Genomic DNA, 15,273 nt, shown 5'->3' with positions numbered 1-15,273 from the left:
ATAAACAGAGAACAAATCATACCACAAGAATGAATGAAATAACATAAACTTAAAATCTAACAATGAAATGAGGAAACAGAACATGCTTTGAATGAGTTGACACTATTTTATTATGTTAATAAACCCGTTTATTCTGGTCAAATGGTTGAATAGTTTCCAAGGGGAGTCAGTGAATTATCAGTATGTGGACATTTCGGACAGCAAACAAAAGTAAACAAGCACGCACACATTAGGAAACCTGAGCAAAGTGTTGCCTCTTTTCTTTCTCTTCTTTTTGTCCCCCCCTTCCCAGCTCAGCCAGAGGTTTGCTATAAAAAGGCCGAGCTGCCTCCCGGACAGCCTGCACTGCTGACCTGGAGACCCCGCCGTCCAACATGCAGACTCTCCTCCTCGCATCTCTGCTCGGGTGCCTCGGTAAGGACATGTCATCCGTCGTAAGTACAGATGTACTTCACGCTTACTGTACCTGCATTGTGATTGAATCCGATCTGCATTCGCAGCCGCCGTGTCCGCGGCCCCAGCGACCAACGTGAGATGGTGCGTCACCTCGGCCAAAGAACTGGAGAAATGCGCCGCGCTCGCGGCCGCAGCTCCGGTGTTCTCCTGCGTGAGGATGACCTCCACCAAGCTCTGCATCGAGGCAATTAGGGTGAGGAGAGAAATATTACCCAGAGCATGCTCTAATAAAATAATGTGTGTCATTCACAGTGCATCGTATTCATGCTCAACATGCCAAATCTGAATCTATTATTATAGCTGTAGTGGACTAACATGGACAATATTTCACTCGAATATGGATACAAATGGAAATGCAAAGTATAAATAGCTCAAAAGTGTTCAGTGCTGGAGTAAATGTTAGTTTCCACCGCTTCCACAATGAGAAAAATAATCCAACATGAGTACAAACAAGGGCACCAGTATAATTAACCATGTGTAAATTGTAGCAGAAAGAGAAACAGGTGTTCTCATTCATAACCCTGCTTACGGCCACACCACCCTGAGCGGCCCGATCTCATCTGATCCCGGAAGTACTTGGATGGGAGACCGCCTGGGAATACCAGGTGCTGTAAGTGAAAAGAAACTGAGTGAAATGCATGAAACTGTTTTCCGGGTTGTGTTTTGTGTTTCGTTTTGTGTGATACATACTGTACCTTTTGTAGTGGAGGAGCAAGTTAGCCAGACAAACCCCTTATTGCTAAAGTAGCTTGACAAAAATAATGGGTTAAAGGGATCCTCGCCACAAAGTATCAACAACTCATATGTGTGATGCATGTATTTAGAAGCTGCATCTGTATGTGTTAGCTGGTTGAGCTGGAGATAACTGCTTTATTTGGTAATTTACCTTCAACCATGAATTATATTTTGGACATTGATCATATGTTTAGTTTAGAAAATGCCGAGATTACAAATACCTGTTAACAACAGCCATCAAACACATTTAAAAGAGCAAAACATTACAATATTTACCCTGAAATGTATGGGGTAAGTATAAAGTAGCACTGAATCAAAACATTCAAGAAAAGTACCCATATCTCACCATTGCAAGAAACAAAAGTGCTTAAATAAATGTGTTACTTTGCACCACTGCATTTAGCAACTGACAAAATATGCAGAAAACTGTTCGTCACATGTCTTTGAGTTGCCGGAGAAATTAAACCTCATGTTGCTGGTTGCTGACAGTTTGTGGGTGATTTTATTTCCCATCAGGCTGATCAGGCAGACGCCGTCACTTTGGACGGAGGGGACATCTACATTGCTGGACTGAACAACAATGGCCTGCAGCCCATTATTGCTGAGGACTACGACACCTGTATGTTCACGAATCAGCTCTCTCTACTGACCAACAAGAGAGGGGATTTTACATGAGCTGCATGTTTTGACTTCTTCCTGACAATTGTTCTGCTCACATCCAGCGGCGTCGGACACCTGTTACTACGGTGTTGCTGTGGTGAAGAAGGGCACTACATTTGGCCTGAGAGACCTCCAGGGGAAGAAATCCTGCCACACTGGGTTGAATAAATCTGCAGGCTGGAACATCCCCATCGGAACCCTGGTGTCCATGGGTTTGATTCAGTGGGAAGGCATTGAAGATGAAGCTGTTGTCAAGGGTAAGTTACACTATGTGAGGCACAATCCTCAAATAAAAGTTACTTGGCGATATGTCACGAGTGATCACAGTGTGAAATGTGTTTTCTCTGGATTTGTATTCTCAGATACCTGTCATTTCATGTAATGGGAGACCTGCCAGTTAAATATGAGGCTACAGCCAGCAGAAACGGCTCTGTCCAAAATTCACCCTGCAGCACCTCTAAAGATCACCAATTAGCACATTTAATTTGCTTAATCTGAGTGTAAAAATGTCAAATTGTAACATAAAGTCATAGGCCACGCCCAGCCAAGAAACAATCTGGCCCATACAACCCCTGTAGAACACAATGTTGATGATTTATAAAGCTTTCCAGTCTTGTCCAGAAAGTTCCAAGTAATAAAGAGCATTATTGAGACTTTATTTATGTTGTGGTCAAGCTGTCTCATCGGTGTGGGTGGTGGAGCTGCTTTACAGGCACTGGGACAAACGTTTCTAAAATCTTTGCTAACGACGTTGCTTTTTGTCTCTCAGCTGTGGGCAACTACTTCTCGGCCAGCTGTGTCCCGGGGGCCACAAGGGGCAGCAATCTGTGCCAACTCTGCAGGGGAGACTGCTCCAAGTCTCACACTGAGCCGTACTACGACTACAGCGGAGCCTTCCAGTCAGTATTAGTCTCTGATCTCTAATCCTTCTCAGTTGTATCGTCCTCCATCGACCTCTGCACATGTCTCTTCCAAATATGACCACACCTCCATCCTGTGACATTTTAATGTAATGTGATGCCTTCTTGAACCCAGTGGAAATGTTGGGAACAAACAAACCACTAATGTTGGTGTTCCTGTCGACTGCTCTTCTTAATAGGTGCCTGAAGGACGGCGCTGGAGACGTGGCTTTTGTGAAGCACCTCACTGTACCTGGTCAGTGTCACACGGTCATTTATTCTAATATGAATTATGGACTCATAGTAAATGTCAGCAACTAAACTAGTCAGTTGTTTCAAATCTACAGTATAAGACTAGCTAAATGCCCTCATCCTGTTTAATAATTCATTACCATATATCTTTTTATTAAATTAGATGTTTTATCAATTACAATAACAACAAAACAAGAAAAAGACTTTCAGACAGGCAGCATCACATATATATCAGATTCATTGGATATTATGGAGGGCAAACTTGTTATGAAAATGACATAATTAAGGCAAAGGGAGAAAAACAAGAAGCCAGTCCCCATTTTAATTGTTCAAACTGATATATACAATATATTATTTCCATCTTAAAACCAAGCCAATTATCTGATGATGGGAGGATCAGTCTCTAACTCTATGTATATATGTATGTATTTATTTATTTATTCTCCACACAATATACACTACCGTTCAAAAGTTTGGGATCACCCAGATAATTTCGTGTTTTCCATGAAAACTCACACTTTTATTTATCAAATGAGTTGCAAAATGTATAGAAAATATAGTCAAGACATTGACAAGGTTAGAAATAATGATTTGTATTTGAAGTATTAATTTTTTTCTTCAAACTTTGCTTTCGTCAAAGAATGCTCCTTTTGCAGCAATTACAACATTGCAGACCTTTGGCATTCTAGCTGTTAATTTGTTGAGGTAATCTGTTGAAATGTCACCCCACGCTTCCTGAAGCACCTGCCACAAGTTGGATTGGCTTGATGGACACTTCTTGCGGACCATACGGTCAAGCTGCTCCCACAACAGCTCAATGGGGTTGAGATCTGGTGACTGTGCTGGCCACTCCATTACAGACAGCATACCAGCTGCCTGCTTCTTCCCTAAATAGTTCTTGCACAATTTGGAGGTGTGCTTTGGGTCATTGTCCTGTTGGAGGAGGAAATTGGCTCCAATCAAGCGCTTCCCACAGGGTATGGCATGGCGTTGCAAAATGGAGTGATAGCCTTCCTTATTTAAAATCCCTTTTACCTGGTACAAATCTCCCACTTTACCAGCACCAAAGCAGCCCCAGACCATCACATGACCTCCACCATGCTTGACAGATGGTGTCAGGCACTCTTCCAGCATCTTTTCACCTGTTCTGCGTCTCACAAATGTTCTTCTGTGTGATCCAAACACCTCAAACTTGGATTCATCTGTCCATAACACCTTTTTCCAATCTTCCTCTGTCCAATGCCTGTGTTCTTTTGCCCATACCAATCTTTTCTTTTATTGGCCAGTCTCAGATATGGCTTTTCTTTGCCACTCTGCCTAGAAGGCCAGCATCCCGGAGTCGCCTCTTCACTGTCGACGTTGACACTGGCATTTTGCGGTACCATTTAAAGAAGCTGCCAGTTGAGGACCTGTGAGGCGTCTATTTCTCAAACTAGAAACTCTAATGTACTTGTCTTCTTGCTGAGTTGTGCACCGGGCCTCCCACTTCTCTTTCTGCTCTGGTTAGAGCCCGTTTGTGCTGTTCTCTGAAGGGAGTAGTACACACCGCTGAAGGAAATTTTCAGTTTCTTTGCAATTTCTCACATGGAATAGCCTTCATTTCTAAGAACAAGAATAGACTGGCGAGTTTCACATGAAAGTTCCATTTTTCTGGCCATTTTGAGAGTCTTATCGAACCCACAAATGTGATGCTCCAGATAATCAACTAGCTCAAAGGAAGGCCAGTTTTATAGCTTCTCTCATCAGCAAAACAGTTTTCAGCTGTGCTAACATAATTGCACAAGGGTTTTCAAGGGTTTTCTAATCATCCATTAGTCTTCTAAGGCGATTAGCAAACACAATGTACCATTAGAACACTGGAGTGATAGTTGATGGAAATGGGTCTCTATACACCTCTGGAGATATTTCATTAGAAACCAGACGTTTCCACCTAGAATAGTCATTTACCACATTAACAATGTATAGAGTGTATTTCTGATTGATTTAATGTTATCTTCATTGGAAAAAACAATGCTTTTCTTTGAAAAATAAGGACATTTCTAAGTGATCCCAAACTTTTGAACGGTAGTGTAAACCTGTATCATATACTCATATGAGGCTGTTTTAATGCTTTATTACACTTTTTTATGTTTATTTTAACAGCTAAGATTCTCACTCTTTGTCAGAATATAACATAATAATAATATAATAACTAATACAATATTTTGTAAACAAATCGAGAAACAAAGCGCTCCTTTGATGAACCGTAGACTTTGACTTCACAAAACAGGGTGGGGAGAAGATGGGTAAAACGTTTATGTAGAAGTAGAAGATTTAAATAACTTGTGTCTCATTGTTGTTGCACACTTTCAGAGTCGGAGAAGGCCAACTACGAGCTGCTGTGCAAAGATAACACCAGGGCGCCAATAGACGACTATGAAAAATGCCACCTGGCCAGAGCACCAGCCCACGCTGTTGTCAGCGCAAGGACCAACAGCTGGCTGGATTAATCTGGAACAGCCTGACTTCAGTACAGGTATGGTACTAAATGTTGTACTGCACAAAGGGCCCCGTTGAGAAATACAGTGATTCATTGAAACATGTAACTCGTGGGCTTACATAACGAAAGAACTTTCCTTTTGTCTTTTCAGGGCTTTGACCTCTTCTCCTCTGAAGCCTATGCACCTGGCAAAAACCTGATGTTCAAAGACTCCACCAAGAAGCTGGTGCAGCTGCCCCCAAACACCGACTCCTTCCTGTATTTAGGTGCTGGATATACCAGCATCATCCGTTCCCTTAAGAAAGGTACTTTTAACATTAGTAGACAAAAACACACGTATTCATCTTAGACTGCAGACACTTGTTTATGGTTGTACTTCACTTTCCAGAGCCAACAGGCACTCAATCCACTGCCATTAAATGGTGTGCCGTGGGCCACGCTGAGACGGTCAAGTGTGACACGTGGAACGGCAACAGTGGTGACGCCGACCCCCAAGTTGAATGCGAGACTGCCCCTACTGTTGAAGAGTGCCTGAAAAAGATTATGGTAAAACAGTCTTTTCGTCACAACCGTGAGATGTTTTTCTTTGTTCAAATTTGTGTATCTGATTATCTGTGATCTCTGTCATCCTGTAGCGTAAAGAGGCCGACGCAATGGCAGTGGATGGAGGACAGGTGTACACCGCTGGGAAGTGTGGTCTTGTTCCTGCTATGGTGGAGCAGTACGACGCAGGTGGGATGCTTACACAGCACAGACACCGTGCCGTTACATTTATTTCTAACTTTCCTACAATATTTTAATCTGTCTCTCTCCGCAGATCAGTGCGGCATCCCTGGAGGTAATACAGACTCAATCAAATGTTCCGATATCTCCGACATGAGAACCAAACGTGTGATTTGTGCATGTGCCTTGAGGACCATAAAAGAAAACATTCCATCTATGTGACTATATGACAATAGCAACGATCCTAGACAACATCTAGTTTGCACTGGCTTAAAGACTTTCTAGATTATGCAAACAGTTTACATGGAACTGATTAATATGGAAGTGTAATAGCAGAAAATGTTCATCTCACAGCTTTAAGATGAACCTTTAAATGAAATGACTTAATACCAATAATTGTCCGAGGGATATATTTTTGATTCATACATGCTGTATTTTCCCTCTCGTCGTAGCCAAGGCCTCCTCTTACTACGCTGTTGCCGTGGTAAAGAAGAGTTCAGGGTTGACCTGGAAAACCCTGAAGGGCAAGAGGTCTTGCCACACTGGCGTCGGCAGAACTGCTGGCTGGAACGTCCCCATGGGTCAAATACACAAAGAGACTAACGACTGTGACTTCAGTGAGTGTGACAGGAAAATCTCAAATATGTTCAGAAACGCAACACCAGCAAGATTATGTTTCCTATCAACCACATGAGGAAATGTTTCAAAGTTGCAAAATGTTCACGTATTTAATTACAAAGTACACTTGTTGCAACATACTTTTGTCATGGCTTAGACAACTCAGTAAAGTCATATTTCACAAAAAGACATTACTCCTTAGTGTCGCTTCACATTCTCACGGTTGCCTTTTCCACACACCGAGTGTAACGCCAACACATTGTATCCCCTCCTCTCCTCAGCCAAGTTCTTCATCAGCGGCTGTGCCCCCGGCTCAGACCCCACCTCTCCGTTCTGTACTCAGTGTGTCGGCAGCCGCAAGATTAAGGATGATTCCAAGTGCAAAGCCAGCGCTGACGAGGATTACTACGGCTCCACCGGCGCCTTAAGGTAGGATGGCAACAGTGCATTTCTAAACGCGCGTCCTTAAAAGGATAGAGAGACATTTTGGGAGATGCGCACATTTGCTTTCTTTCTGAGAATTAGGAAAGATTGATATCGCTCACATATCCGTCTGGTGACCGGGCCGTCGCCTATGGGGTCCGGTCGGTGTCAGCCCGAAGAAATAACATGGAGCATTCACCCTGTGGACCCACCAGCCGCATGGAAAAGCATCGGGGTCGGGTCCTATGTAGGCCGAACGGCAGGCCGGGCAGGGGGCCTGGGCGAGCCGATCACCGGCAGCATGGAATAGCTCTAGGGACGTGGAACGTCACCTCGCTAGCGGGGAAGGAGCCGGAGCTGGTGCGGGAGGTGAGGCAGTACCAGCTAGATATAGTTGGGCTCACCTCCACGCAATGCACTGGCTCTGGAACCAAGCTCCTGGAGAAGGGTTGGACTCTGTTCTTTTCTGGAGCTGCCTAGGGTGAGAGGCGCCGGGCGGGAGTGGGGATACTCACAAGCCCCCGGCTGAGTGCTGCTGTGTTGAAGTTTTCCCCGGAGAACGAGAGGGTCGTCTCTCTGCGCCTACGGGTTGCGGGGAGTAAGGCTCTGACTGTGGTTTGTGCTTATGCACCAAACCACAGTTCAGAGTATCCGGCCTTCTTGGAGTCGGTAGGAGGGGTCCTGGGAAGGGCGCCGCCTGCCGACTCCATAGTTCTCCTGGGAGACTTCAACACTCACGTGGGCAATGACAAAGAAACCTGGCGGGGGTGATTGGGAGGAACGGCTTGCCGATCTTAACCTGAGCGGTGTTCTGTTATTGGACTTCTGTGCTAGCCACGGCTTGTCCATAAAGAACACCATGTTCGAACATAAGGTGGCTCATAAGTGTACCTGGTACTAGAACACCTTAGGTCGGAGATCAATGATCAACTTTGTAATCGTATCATCTGATCTGCGGCCGTATATCTTGGACACTCGGGTGAAGAGAGGAGCAGAGCTGTCAACTGATCACCACCTGGTGGAGAGTTGGATCAGATGGCGAGGGAGTCAGATAGAAAGACCTGGCAAGCCCAAACGTGGAGTGCGGGTGAACTGGGAACTTCTGGTCGAGGACCCTGGAGGTCTTCAACTCCCACCCCATAAAATCCCTGGCAGAGGCCGCTAAGGTTATCAAGAAGCTCCTTGGTGGCAAGGCGCCGGGGGTGGATGAGATCCGCCCTGAGATGCTGAAGACGCTGGACATTGTTGGGCTGTCTTGGCTGACACGCCTCTTCGATGTCGCATGGGGGTCAGGAACAGTGCCCTTGGACTGGCAGACCGGGGTGGTGGTTCCCATTTTCAAAAAGGGGGACAAACTATCGTGGTATCACACTACTCAGCCTTCCGGGTAAAGTTTATGCCAGGGTGCTGGAAAGGATGCTCCGACCGTCGGTCGAACCTCAGATTCAAGACCAGCAGTGCGGATTCCGTCCCGGTTGTCTTTACCCTCGCACGAATACTCAAGGGGTGCTGGGAGTTTTCCCAACCAGTCTACATGTGCTTTGTGGACTTGGAGAAGGCTTTCGACCCGGTCCCTCGGGGGGTGCTGCGGGAATATGGGATTCCGGACTCGTTGCTACGGGCTATCCGGTCTCTGTACGCCTGCAGTAAGAGCTGTGTTCGTATTCTCGGCATTAATTCAGATACGTTCCCAGTGGGTTTTGGCCTCCGCTAGGGCTGCCCTTTATAACCGGTCCTGTTTGTGATTTTCATGGACAGGATATCTGGGCGCAGCCTGGGGGGGGGGGGGAGCAGGTGATCTCCGGCATTCACTGGGGCGTTTTTCAGCCAAGTGTGAAGCAGCGGGGGTGAGAGTTAGCACCTCCAAATCTTGAGTACCCCAAGCGAAGGAGTTCAAGTATGTCGCAGTCTTGTTCACGAGTGAGGGTAAAATGGAGCGGGAGATTGACAGGCCGATCAGACCCAGGACACGCTGTAGGGATTATATCTCCCGGCTGGCCTGGGAAAGCTTCGGGATTCCTCAAAATGAGGGAAATGAAGATTAGTTGCAATAATATTTACGGCTCTGCAAATAAAAATAAATAAACTTGGTTTGAACCGTTTCTATGTCATGAACAAATGGTTATAGCTGGAAAATGTTGCGGGTGAGAGGGAAGTCTGGGTCAGCCTGCTGGGTCTGCTGCTCCCGCAACCCGACCCCGGAACAAGCGGATGATAATTGATGGATGGAGAGACAGGTTGACTGCCTTTCTTTATGCTAAGCTAAGCTAACTGCCTTTCAACTCCAGCTCTTTACTTAGCAACCAGACATGAGAGCGGTATCAATGTTCTCATCTGACAGAGCAAATTAATGTGAATTGCTCTTCCAGTTCACCCTGCTCTGGGTGGAAAACCCATCTTCATATTGCTCAAGTTGTGTTTTCTTCATTGTAGATGTCTGGTTGAGGATTCCGGAGACGTTGCCTTCATCAAACACTCAACCATACTCGACAACACAGCTGGTAAGAGACGGACACGGACCGGTCCACATCTAAACTGCGACTGTGTCATTTTGTATAAAACTATAACATTCTTGCTACTCTTCTTTGTTAAAGTCAACAATGATGAGTACCAGCTGATCTGTCCGGGAAGAGTCCAGTGCCAGTCACTGATTACCTCTCTTGTCACCTGGCTGCTGTGCCGCCCACGCGGTGGTGACTCGCCCTGACAGCCGCAACGAGGTTGTTCGCATTCTCTTGGAGCAGCAGGTCAGTGAGGGAAAAATACAGGGTCAAAGTCAAAAAGGGCATTTTGAGGGGGTTGGCACACTTGTTTTGAAGTTTAAAGATGTTTTTACGGCCTTGTTATGGATGTCGAAATTACTCGATCAAAGGAACATTTGAAATCTCCCTTTTATTTCTCATTATAGTCCGCATTTGGTGCCACTGTCAGTGATGCCGCATTCAGCTTGTCCGAAGGTGGAAAGAACCTCCTCTTCAAGGACTCCACTAAAGTGTCTCCAGGTGGTTGAAGCTGGAACAAGCTATGAAAGCTTTCTGGGACCAGAGTACATGAATGCCATGAGTTCGCTCAGACAGTGCACGGAAACCACTCCAGGTCTGTAGTCCCGTTGGTCAAATCAAGAGTAATGGGATAGAAGATGGCGCGGCTGTGTCCAGACGCCGTCGAGGTAGCTCCGCGGAGATTGTGCGCTCTTTTAGTTTTTGTGTTTATTTTTAATATTTTCTTTGCCACAAACACATCGGCAATAACAGCATACGACCGCAGCACACTTTTGGACATAAACTTTTGCGCAAAACAAGGGTTTTTGTCCACTTTTTCCATCGATCCAGCGTGGCCGGCAGAGATCGTACGAGCGAACCACAACAACAACAGTGGAGCCGCTACTACGGGGAGACGACGAAAACATCGAGGGAAACGGAGCGGAATTCGGAACAGACTGAGAGTTCAAGCCCACCGTCCACCTCTGCCCAGCATCCTTCTTGCTAACGTCCAGTCTCTGAAAATAAGATGGATGATGTTAGGGCAAGGATCAGATTCCAACGGGACATGAGGACTGTAACATCTTTTGTCTGACGGAAACATGGCTGACCCGCTGGTGCGGATCGAGTCATATGCCCAACCGAGTCCTTCTCTGTTTTCCGTGCAGACAGAACGGAAGAGTCTGGTAAATCTAAGGGTGGAGGGTTTGCTTCATGACTAACAACAAGTGGTGCAACCCCAAGGACATTAAGACTCTTTCTCGTTCCTGCTCGCGAACCTGGAACATCTGACGATCTCATGCCGTCCATTCTACCTTCCCGGGAGTTCAGCTCGGTCATCACCACAGCCGTCTACATACCACCACAAGCGGACACCGACGTAGCACTATCGGACCTACATGATGTGTTATGTCGGCATCAGAACAAGTATCCCGACGCGGCTGTGGTGGTGGCTGGGGACTTTAATAGGGCAAACCTAAAAAAAGTCATGCCGAACTTTCACCAGCACATTACGTGTGCTACCAGAGGGGAAAGAACGTTGGACCACTGCTATACGCCATTCAAGAGAGGCTACAAGGCTGTCTCTCTCCCTCCGTTCGGCAAATCAGACCATGCCGCCATTTTCCTGCTACCGGAGTACCGACAAAAGATCGCGCGGGAAGCGGTAGTGACGAGGGACGTAAAGCGGTGGTCTGACCAATCAGAGGCTGAGCTACAGGACGCTCTGCGTGTCGTCGACTGGGACATGATCCAATCCAGTTCCAGTGACGTCAGCGAGTTTGCGGAAGTAGCAATGAGCCTCATAGCAACGCTAGCGGACACCATCGTCCCCACGGTAAAAGTTAGGGTCTTTCCTAACCAAAAGCCGTGGGTTGATAGATCCATCCGTGAAGCTGTGAACGCCCGTACTGCTGCCTATAACTCCGGTCTTGTATCCGGCAACATGGACGAGTACAAGGCAGCGGTCTATGGACTGAGGAGGGCGGTGAAGGAGGCCAAGAGGAGGTACCGAGACAGAGTGGAATCACAGATGGAGCAGCGCGACACCAGGCGCCTATGGCAGGGGCTACGGACTATCACAGACTACCAGAGCAGATCCCGCGCAATGGTGAGTGCCGACGCATCCCTAGCGGACGACCTGAACTCATTTTATGCACGGTTTGAGGCTAGCAACAACAGCGCTAGCTCGCCGGCTAACAACAACACCGTTAGCGTAGCCGAGGTGAGTTCTACCGCTGGGGATGAACACACACTCTCTGTGACCGAGCACAGTGTGAGGAGGGCTCTGTTGAGGGTGAACACCAGGAAAGCTGCAGGTCCAGATGGCATATCTGGGCGAGTACTGAAGACCTGTGCTAACCAGCTAGCTCCAGTGTTCACCACAATATTCAACCTCTCCTGGCTGAGTCCGTGGTCCCCGCCTGCTTCAAGAGATCCACTATTGTCCCTGTGCCCAAGAATGCTTCTCCAGCATGTATGAATGACTACCGACCGGTGGCCCTCACCTCGGTGGTCATGAAATGCTTTGAGAGGCTGATAAAGGACTACATCTGCGCCTTCCTCCCTTCCTCCATGGACCCGCTGCAGTTTGCTTATCGCCCAAACAGATCCACGGATGATGCTGTCTCCCAGGTACTGCACACCACACTCTCTCATCTGGACAGCCAGAGGGGGCTATGTGAGACTGCTGTTCATTGATTATAGTTCAGCTTTCAACACCATAGTCCCTCCAGACTGGCCGGCAAGCTGATTCAGCTGGGACTGAACAGTCCCCTGTGTGCTTGGATCCTGGACTTCCTGACCGCCAGGCCACAGGTGGTCAGGGTGGGCAGACACACCTCCAAACCCCTCACCCTGAACACAGGATCCCCCTACTGTACTCCCTGTACACACATGACTGTGTGGCCAGGTTCAGCTCAACACCATCATCAAGTTTGCGGATGACACAGTGGTGGTGGGCCTGATCTCCGACAACGACGAGAAGGCCTACCTGGAGGAAGTTGCTGATCTGTCACTCTGGTGCCAGGACAACAGCCTCATCATGAATGTCACCAAAACTAAGGAGCTGATTGTGGACTTTAGGAGGGTACAACAACAGAGGACGACTCACCACTGGGGATTAACGGGACTACTGTGGAGAGGGTGAGCGGTATAAATACCTGGGAGTCCACATCACCGAGGATCTGACATGGTCAACGAACACAGACACTCTGGTGAGAAAGGCAAGGCAGCGCTGCTACCACCTCAGGCAGCTGAGGAAATTTAAAGTTTCCCAGAGGATCCTTCAGTCCTTCTACTCTGGAGCTGTAGAGAGCGTCCTGACAGGAAGCATCACAGCCTGGTTTGGCAACTGCTCCGCTCAGGACAGGAAGGCTCTGCAGAGAGTAGTGCTCGGCTGAACGAACTATTGGAACTACACTCCCGACCCTGCAGGACTTGTACACCAGGAGGTGCAGAACCAGAGCCGGCAGGATCATGAAGGATCCTCACCACCCCAACAACAGACTGTTTCAGCTGCTGCGGTCAGGCAGGCGCCTCCGTAGTCACGCTGCAAGAACAGAGAGACTGAGACGGAGTTTCTTTCCTCAGGCCATCAGGATTGTGAACTCCGACCTCACCAGGACCCCCACATAGACCCACACAACTGCCCCTCTTAGGCACACACACACACACACACACACTTACTGTAAATATTGTGTTGTTTTTTATTGTAAATAGTGTGTACTTGTTGCCCTTGCACATTCCTGCTGAGCATTGCCACTTTCATTTCACTGCACACCCTGTGTGTGTATGTGACAAATAAAACATCTTGAATCTCTTGAATCTTGAACAGTCGAGACATTAACTTTCAAAATGTATCTCTGCATCCAAGACGCATCACATTCAGCTTAACCCTCCTGTTACCTTCGGGTCAATTTGACCCCATTCAATGTTTAACCCTCCTGTTACCTTTATATTTACTGACATATTTTACCCTTGGGGTCAATTTGACCCCAGCAATTAAAACCTCCAGAAAATTATTAGAATTAATATTGTTTTCCAAGTTTAAGTGTGAGGTACTTTATGTTTGTTTGTTGACTACCTAAATAGCCCTTTAAATATATAAAAAAGTTGATATTTCTTATATGTTTGACACAGTGAAAAACAGCCGGGGTCAAATTGACCCGAAAGAACACCGACATTAAACATTGAATGGGGTCAAATTGACCCTAAGGTAACAGGAGGGTTAAATACGCTATTTCTTCTTTTCTTTCCGTTCCCAACCGATCTGGAGAAATCTTGCACTTTCCATTCCTGCCAGGAAACAAACTAGTGACCGCCACGGAGCATGTGGTGCCTCCTCACTCAGCCTGCAGTGATTCGGGCACCTTAACCACACTTCACACATTAAGATAAGATAAGAGATAAGATAATCCTTTATTAGTCTCACAGTGGGGACATTTCAGGATCACAGCAGCAGGTGCACGTTAGAGCATTAATAAAAATAAAACACAAAACACAATAACAATACTAATCCTAAATACTAAAAGACTAAATATACAGAGGAAACTATATATACAAGGGGAAAACAAAGTAAAGTGCTGAGTAAAGTGTTGAGTTTGCCAGGATCTCCAGCAATCTACTGCAGTGTGTTGTGCAGCCTGACAGCAGAAGGAAGGAATGACTTGTGCTGCCTCTCCCTCAGACACCGAGGATGAATCAGACGGTGGCTGAAGGAGCTGTGCAGAGCTGCGAGAGTGTCAAGCATGGGGTGTGAGGCGTGGTTCATCAGGGACGAGAGCTTTGCCATCATCCTCCCGTCCCCCACCACCTCCACAGTATCCAGAGGACACCCAGCACGCTGCTGGCCTTCTTTAGCAGCTTGTTCCGCCTCTTCCTGTCAGCCGCTGCCATGCTGCTGCTCCAGAAGACCACTCCATAAAAGATGGCGGATGCCACCAGAGTTAAAGAAGGTCTTCAGGAGTGCTCCCTGCACTCCAAAGGCCCTCAGTCTCCTCAGCAGAAAGAGTCTGCTCTGTCCCTTCTCATAGAGTGTGTGTGTGGTCAGCCCAGTCCAGTTTGTGTTTCAGGTGAACACCCAGGTACTTATAAGATTTTACAATCTCAATGTCCAGTCCCTGGATGCTCACTGGTACCGGAGGAGAGCGTTTACCACGGCGGAAGTCCACCACCAGCTCCTTGGTCTTACTGGAGTTGACGTGGAGGCGGTTCCGCTGGCACCATTCCAAAAAGTCCTGGTTCAGTTCTCTGTATTCCCTGTCATCGTCGGCAGAGGTGAGGCCAACGATTGCAGAGTCATCAGAGAACTTTTGCAGGTAGACGTGGTCGGAGTTGTAATTGAAGTCCGAGGTGTAGATGGTGAAGAGGAATGGAGCCAGAACGGTTCCTTGTGGAGCCCCCGTGCTGCAGGAGACCCGGTCTGACTCACATCCCCCTATCCTCACATACTGTGGACGGTTGGTGAGGTAGTCCAGGATCCATGTAGTGAGGTGGTGGTCCACCCCGGACTGCTCCAGCTGGTCCCTCAGAAGCAAAGGCTGGATGG

The 15,273-nt window shown here is 47.2% G+C and overlaps 1 pseudogene; it reads left to right on the top strand.

Moving 5' to 3' along the window:
• Positions 1-338: 338 nt before the first annotated feature.
• LOC130197537 (serotransferrin-like) lies at positions 339-14,112 on the top strand (annotated as a pseudogene).
• Positions 14,113-15,273: the final 1,161 nt, after the last annotated feature.

Source organism: Pseudoliparis swirei, chromosome 8, assembly GCF_029220125.1.
Source record: "Pseudoliparis swirei isolate HS2019 ecotype Mariana Trench chromosome 8, NWPU_hadal_v1, whole genome shotgun sequence".
NCBI lineage: Eukaryota > Metazoa > Chordata > Actinopteri > Perciformes > Liparidae > Pseudoliparis > Pseudoliparis swirei.
Note: the sequence above shows the minus strand (reverse complement) of the source record. Positions and strands in the feature narration are given on the sequence as shown.